General features: G+C 45.5%; 1 pseudogene; it reads left to right on the top strand.

Moving 5' to 3' along the window:
• The first annotated feature begins 3,726 nt into the window (after nt 1–3,726).
• LOC127221018 (60S ribosomal protein L6-like) lies at nt 3,727–4,178 on the top strand (annotated as a pseudogene).
• The last annotated feature ends 3,841 nt before the right edge of the window (nt 4,179–8,019 follow it).

Genomic DNA, 8,019 nt, shown 5'->3' with positions numbered 1-8,019 from the left:
AGATCGTTCTATCACTGAGCCCTTAGGGACTTGAGGCCTCGAGGATATGGAGCTGCAAGTTCTAGTCTCAGGGTTTCCAGCCTGTGCCAGCAGATGGAAGTACACACAGCAGTCACACATGCTTTTGCCTTCTGCAGAGGCTGCAGTCAAGACTGTTCAGCCCACCTCTAGCTAGTATGTTCTGCTCTCAGCCTCTGTGAGCTTTACCGAAGGCTGAGTCATGGCTCATTGCTGCTGTGTGCTTTGGAGAACCCCCCGTACCCTACACTGCTCCCACTCTTCGCCAAGAAGAATCCTCTCCTACAACATCTCTTTTTGCTTCCAGAGATCTCAACCTAAGACATTTACTCACTGTCCCTTAGCTTGAGTTTTTCATTTATTGACTTCCTGGGAAGGATTCCATGTATGTGCATATGGATCGAATGCATTCATTTAGCAGCCTCCTACTATTCCGTTCATGGTTTGACCATAACTAATGCAGTACATTTCCAGCACAGACATCTCCAATAGTTCCTCTCTGGAAACTTCAAAATCTCATTTTTACACATTTAAATGCAATCACTGCCTTTCCACATTTTAACTATCTAGTTAGCTGCTAGCGAGGCGTTCATCAGTCTCAGGAGCTACAAAACTTTAGTGCCTTGTTACCTTTGGGAATACAGCTCTGTTCCCAGTGCAATTTACCTTTGTATGTGAAAAGCTGAGAAGCTTCAGCTGGTCCCTGACCTCTGGATCTCTGTCTTTACAGCCCCAAACCCGAGACACCAGATTAGATTCAGGGCCAATTTCCATTCTCAACTGGATGGAAGGCTTGCAAGGGCTTAACTTAGACTCTCCAGGCATGTCTCCCTGCTGGCTGAGGGGTACCTTCTGTGTTTACTGATGACAGTGGATATCCCAAGTATCTAAGCTGCTTAAAAAGCAAGCTAGAGATGCTAGCACAGTATGCTTCCCTTTTTTGATTAGAAGTGCACATGTGTGTTGGCTTCTCTTAGCATGTCTTACCCAGAGGTCATGCAAGAGACTGAGACTGGAGAGGGGGTCGGGAGTGGGGAGGTGCAACAGAGAATTAGAGACACAGAAAGAGGACTTGCAAGAGACTGGGGTGGGGGAGGGCAACATAGACAGACAGACAGACAATGAACTGGAAAGCTGAAGGACAGGAGGATGAAGGAGACTTTCATTCCAAGTGTGTGCCCTTTAATATTACACCGTGCGTTTTCTCAAATAGCAAGGACAATTTCATCTTGTGAATGTGTATGCTCTGGCAGTAGGGTTTTAGGCCGCCCCCAAAATAGACAGAAAAGTAAAACGCAGTGCTGGAGAGTAGTCAAGCCATTTCTAAATTCCTCACTTTGCTCAGAAGCCATGGGGTAGCCATAAGAAGCACCAAGATGGGAAACAGGAGATCGGGCTCCGTACCTCAGCTCTGGCCCCAGCTCTGGGCCAGCTGCTTCATCTCCGATCACACAGCTCCTGTTGTGTAAAAGTTAAGACAGTGGCACTTGTGAGCTATATCTTTAAAATAATACGGTAGTTACTGGAGAAATCTCTTAATGCCCCTGGGCCTCTCTGTTCTTCAGAATCAAAAAGCTGGGCAAAGGGAAGATGCATCATGGTTCTGAATCCACACGGAATAATGAACTTGGCTTGCAAGGATTCCTTCTCCCTTGCGGTGGCGGAAGAGAGACATTTGGGCTTAGAGATCTAGTTCCGCGTGGAGGTGAGAAAGGGCTGCCTAACTCTGAAGCTGCTAATTAAACTAGCAGTTGGCAGGCAGGAGCTTTTTTGTTGTTGTTTTTGATACTACCAAACTGAGCACACCCTGTTGGGGGTGGACCAGAAGAAAAGTCACTCACAAAGGAGGATACACTGGGAGAGTCAAATAGCAGGCTGATTAAGCCAAAGCTTAAGGTGCTGCTAGTCTCTGCCAAGAGACTTCATTGTTTCAGGAGCCCCGAGGTGACCCGAATCAGTGATGGATACGCAGTCCTGTGGCGCCTGCCTAGTCTGAGAACTAGGAATACGAATCAGTTGATTAAACCGCAGCATTGAGGAGTTACACAGGACGTAGCACCCAGGTTGAGTTTTTGTTTGACTATAAATGAATCTGTAAGCCCCACCTGCCTCACCTACCCAAGGACCCGGTAACTTCCTAGCATCCTGGGAGTTGTAGTTCTGAGAAAATAACGACAAAGCCTTGTGGGAAAGCACAGTGGCCTATGGGTTTTGGCTGAATAAGCCCAGAAGCCCAGACATGTGCCTAGGGGCCTTTCACCTGAGGTGGATGGTCCTAACCAAATTCAATCTTGGTTATTATTTAATATTTAATAAAAGCTTGCTTTAATTTGGCCAAAATGGTGGGACTGGATTTTCTAGAGCGAATCTCAGAACTAACATTATGAGGTTGCAAACACTGAAATTCATCATGAAAAGGGCCATCAAGATAAGTGTGCTAACTAAAAAGGAACAAATATCTTAGTGCCCTCTTGGTTGGTGGAAGATGTTCTCCCTCCTGTTGAAGGTCTCCAGCTAGGGGCCCCATTCCTATTCCAAACCCCACCCCCTCAAAAGCCCGCCAAACAGCAGCCCCTCCCCTCACGCCTGCCTCTCCAGGGCCTGCTCAAGACCACACCTACAAGCTACTTAGAGCCTGGCAGCCATCATTTGCCACCTGATTCCTCTCCTGCCCTCCTGAGGATCAATCAAGAGTTGCTTTGCTCTGCTCATTAAACCTGGATTTGATAATTTGGTTTGATTGGCTTATTATTATATCAGCAGCTAACCGGGGATTCCGAACTTCTCACCTCTCCCCCCCCCCCCCATTAGAGGGCTTGTGGGTTACTTCCCAGCCACTGGAAAAAAAAAATTTTGCCAAGACTCTTCATGTCCCTGACTGAAAGAATGGCTTACTCTTGAATAAATGACTTTTCTTTCTCAGGGCAGCCTGTAATTCTGAGAGTTTAGCAATCTACAGACTGTCTTTGGCAATGTGGGCCTACGGCAAAGACAACTTCCCAAAGCTCACGGGATACAAAAAGGCAAAAAATAAGATATCCTTCGTCAGCATAAGAAGAGATAGGATTTCAAATGTAAACTAAAACCTGGTCCCTGGTGGTCTAGTGGCTGGGATTCAGCACTCTCTCAAATGTAAATTAAAGAGTTATTACTTTGGGGAAGGGAGGCCAGGAAGATGGCTCAGCAAGTAAAAGACCCTTGTCTGATAACCCAGATGAAAACTCACTCTGTAAGCTCGCCACTCCTGCAGAGAAATAGAAGGGAACCCCAGGAGAGCTGCCTGGAGCCTCATGGGCCAGCTAGCCTGTAATACACAGGACAGCAACAGAAGCAAGGGAGATCCTGTCCAAAACAGTGGACAGCACGTGATCACATACTCACTCCCAAAAGCTGTCCTCTGACCCCCTCCACAAATGCACTGGGGTTCACACATGCCCAAACCCCCCCCCCCCACACACACACACACACACACACGGGCGAGAAATTGGAGCTAATGCTATAAACATCTCTGCTGATTAAAACACTCACTTGCTGAATGATATTTTGCCCTTGTTCATGCCGCATCATTCTATCATATTCACACACTCTAATTAACATTCTTCTTTTGATGGATAATTGGATTATTCCTAATTTTTCTCCTTCACAAATACGACTGCAGGTTTGGAGACCGGAAGCCGGGACCTTAGTTCTCTTTCCCATCTTTGCAAGATGGCGGGTGAAAAAGCCAAGAAGCCTGGCAAAAAAGAGGGGAAAACCTGCAGCCAAGAAGACTGGCGGCGATGCCGCAGGTGCCCCTGCTGCTGGTGACCCTAAGGTTAAGAAGCTCAAGAAGGGGAAGCCGCATTGCAGCGGGAGCCCTGTCCTGGTTAGAGAAACTGGCCGGTACTCCCGACCTGCAATGTATTCCAGAAAGGCCCTGTTCAAAAGAAAATACTCAGCTGCAAAAACTAAGGTTGAAAGGAAGAAGAAAGAGAAGGTCCTTGCTGCCGTCACCAAACCAGTTGCTGGCGACAAGAATGGTGGTACCCGGGTGTTTAATTAAGCTTCGAAAAATGCCCGAAGTTCCTCTGCGAAGAACACACCAGAAATTTGTCATCGCCACCTCTACAAAAGTTGGTATCAGCAAGGTTAAGATCCCCAAAGCCCCGACTGACGCTTAGTTCAAGAAGAATCAGCTGCTGTTTAAGCCCAGGCACCAGGAGGGCGAGGTCTTCGACACAGAGGAGGAGACAAAAGAGATAACAGAGCAGCTCAGGCTACCAGAGAACCGTGGACTCACAGCTTTGCCAAAGATCAAAGCTGTTCCTCAGCCTCAAGCCTACCCGAGCTCTCGGTTCTCTCTGACAAACGGGATGTGTCCTCACAAACTGGTTTTCTAATTGCTATCAATCTCATCAAACAGCTTCATATGTTTAAAAAAAGAATGCTGCAATATGCATCTTGTAAGTGTTTCCCAGTGTACACAAAACAGCATTCCTCGACCAATGGATACCTGGAAATATAATTGTTGGATGCTGTATTATGCTTACTTTCAGAGTTACAAAATATTGCTAAATTACTTTCCAAAGTGATTGTGCCAATTCACACTTCCACCCACCCACCCAATTATATGACTTTTTTGCCATTTTAATGAATATAAAGCACTATCTTATTTAGTTTACATTTTCCACATTCCTAGGTTGAGCATCTTCTCATATACACTTTCCATCTGTGACTTGTCTATTTATATCATTGCCCCTCTCTCCCTCCCTCCCTCCCTCTCTCTCTCTCTCTCTCTCTCTCTGTGTGTGTGTGTGTGTGTGTCATATTGATTTATTGGAGTCCATTACATATTCTAGAAACTATGTGTTTGTTTAAGATATATCAGCAGAGGACTGAAAGATGGCTCAGCAAGCACTTGCCACCAAGCCTGACAACATGAATTTGATCTCCAGAATTCACATGGAGGAAGAAGAAAACCAACTTCCAACCTCCACACACATCCCATGGCATGGTATGTACACATGCACGCGTGTGCACGCACGCGCACACACACACACACACTAGATAGATAGATGGATAGATAGGTAGATGGATGGATGGATAGATAGATAGATAGATAATAGATGGATAATAAATGGATAGATAGTAAATGGATGGATAGATAGATAGATAGATAGATAGATAGATAGATAGATAGATAGATAGATCGTAGATGGTTTATTAAAAAGAAGAAGAGGAAGAAGTGGTGTAGAAGAATTTTACCAACTGTCTGGGTAGCTGGTTTTTTGTTTTTGTTTTGTTTTGTTTTTGTTTCTGTTTTCCAACTTGACCGAAGCTAGAGTCATTTTGAAAGGGGATTTAATTGAGGAAATGCCTCCATAAGACTGACCTGTGGGCAAGTCTATGGGACATTGCCTTCAATAATAATTGATGTAGCCCACAGTGCTGCAACCCCCGAGGCAGGTGATCCCCGGGCTGTATAAGACAGCAGTCTAAGAAAGCCACTAAGCAGCATTTCTCAATGCCCCTGCTTCAGCTCCTGCCTCGATTCCTGCCCTGACTTCCCACGGTGATTGATTGTGACCTGGGAGTTATAATATGTAATAAATCCTTTCCTCCCCATGTGTTTATCATAGCAACAGAAACCAACTGTTAGATATCAGTAATCGTTCTTGAAGAATAGCATTCAGTGATAGAGGTATTCTTGGAAGAAAAACAAATGTTTTCTCTTGATTTTCTGACCTCAAACCATGGTCATGCACTGAGGACACCCAGCTCAATGGGAAAGCTCCAGCCAAACATCGCCAAAGCTTTAGCTTTGATCCTTTTTCTATACTTTGTACCCGAAGTCTACTTGAGTGTCCAAGACTGTTTCATTGTATAATTCATTCAAACTTAAAACAGTAGAACCTTTTCCTTCAGGATTTTAAACTTTCCATATCAAAGTCCCACACATACACATCAAAGAACAAGGCAATGAAACACACAAGATGGGGAGTTTGGACGAGGTTTTAGTAGAAGGGTGTGAGTAGTAAGAAGAAATAGTGGTGCTGCATCTGTTACTATCCCCAAAGGGCCAAGAAGGCTCACTGCGGACTAAAGATACAGAGTGGAAATTGAGTGAGCTGCCTAGACAAGAGCAAAGACTGCTGAGAGACATGTCCGCCTGTGGCAACCTCGCTGCAGAAATAAGTGCCCAGCCCAGTGCCCCTCTATCCTTTCATGTCCTGCTGAAAGCCAGAGAACACAGGGGGCTTTGATGTCCATGCAGAGTGCCTTCCAGAACTGGAAAATGATCTATAGAGGCAAAATGAAGCCATCCAACACCCTAGTGTGGCCAAGCGACATCAGATCTCACCCGCATTTAGTCAAAGCAGCTCATTTAATGGAGCTCCGAAGCACCGGGCAAATATTTTTCTCTCTTCCTACACCGAAGTTTAATCTGTGGTTTGAGAAGCAAGAACTCCACTCTAACCCTTACAAAGCCTACACTACAATCCTCCAGCCCGATAAAAAGTCACTTCATAAAGATCAGGACTGCTCAGTAGAAAGGAGAAGAAAACACATCCATGAACAAACAGAAGAACAGCACAATGTTACAATGATAAATAAAAAGTAAGAAACCTCCAACCTGCAGAGGGGACCCAGGACAGGACAACAGCCTGGACAGTGGGGATAAGCAAAGAGCTCACAGAGAACACTGGTGGTTAGCATCCTCTTAGAGTAAAATCCTAGTAAGACCCCATTAGAAGTGCAGAGCCTCTCTTCCTTCCACTCAGGGGACCCTAGGGGTCACAGCTGGTCGAGCTTCTCCACGTCCCCCACCCCAATATCCAGGGTCAGAGCAGAGGTAGGATGGTAAGAGGCCCCAGACTGTCATAGAGGAGTCACCGAGAATCTGGAACATTACAAATTAAATGTTTTGTTCTTTAATGGCCCCAACCTACAGGAAACAGTTTTTAGGGGGGGTTGTTTGTTTGTTTTTGGTTTTGGTTTCATCATTGGTTTGTTCTTTTAAATTCTGCTTTTCATGAAGCTCACCCCATTCTCTTGACCACACCCCCACATCCTTACAGAAGAGATGTGAGGGCACCCTCAGGCCAGGATAGTCTTCATTCCAGCAGGTTGTGAGAACCCTGTCCCAAGACAGAGGGCAGGAAAAAAAAAAAATAAGATCAGGACTGCTGAATAACACACGATTCCTTGTAAACCTAAGTGGCCTGCTACAGATTTCTAAGTGTCAAGCATGACTTAAAGGACTGTTTCAAAAGAGTCATGAGGACAGGGAAGGGGCAAGTCAATAACCACATGGATACACGGGACAGAGAGCTTCGGCTCCTACCTATTAACTTGCAAGAATGCCATGGCGAAATATCACTGGACAGAAGACAGCCACACGAGGTTTCAGGCAGGAGACTTAAAGCTCAGCCTGGGAGAGACACGATAGAGCAGAGGGCTACAATCAGTGGGAAGCTCCCGGATGTGGCAAGTGACATTCCAGTTACAAACAGAAGTCAATGGTGAGAAAGTGAGCTGCTGTCTGTTGTCCCCAAAGAACTCTAGAGAGCCCATGTGATGATGCCGGCCAGGAATACAGCACCATGGAGACAGAGGATCAGGGATTCAAAAGCTAGCCTGGGCTTTATGAAACTCAGTCTCAAAATACAATAAAATAAATCTCCTAGAAACTGAGGGAAAGAGTAGGAAATGGAAGAAAGGAAGGAAGGGAGGAAGGAAGGAAGGAAAGAAGGAAGGAAGGAAGGAAGGGAAGCCAAGAGTAAGCTGCCTCTTAATTTCCCTAGTTCTAAGATTAGAACTATTGACAAAAGAAAAAGGGGGTAATGAAAGACTTAAACTAGCAAAGAAATGAAATGAAGCCCAAATAATTGGAATGCTGGGCGGAATTTGCTAATCACCCGCCCAGAGATAGCAGGATACCAAGAATTCACACTGCCCCTCCTTTCTGTGAGTCAGCAGGTGGTAAATAGGGTCCTTAAGAAACAAAGAGATAGCTGCACC

The sequence above is a fragment of the Phodopus roborovskii genome, unplaced genomic scaffold (assembly GCF_943737965.1).
Source record: "Phodopus roborovskii unplaced genomic scaffold, PHOROB, whole genome shotgun sequence".
NCBI lineage: Eukaryota > Metazoa > Chordata > Mammalia > Rodentia > Cricetidae > Phodopus > Phodopus roborovskii.
This window is presented reverse-complemented; position numbering and strand designations above follow the sequence as displayed.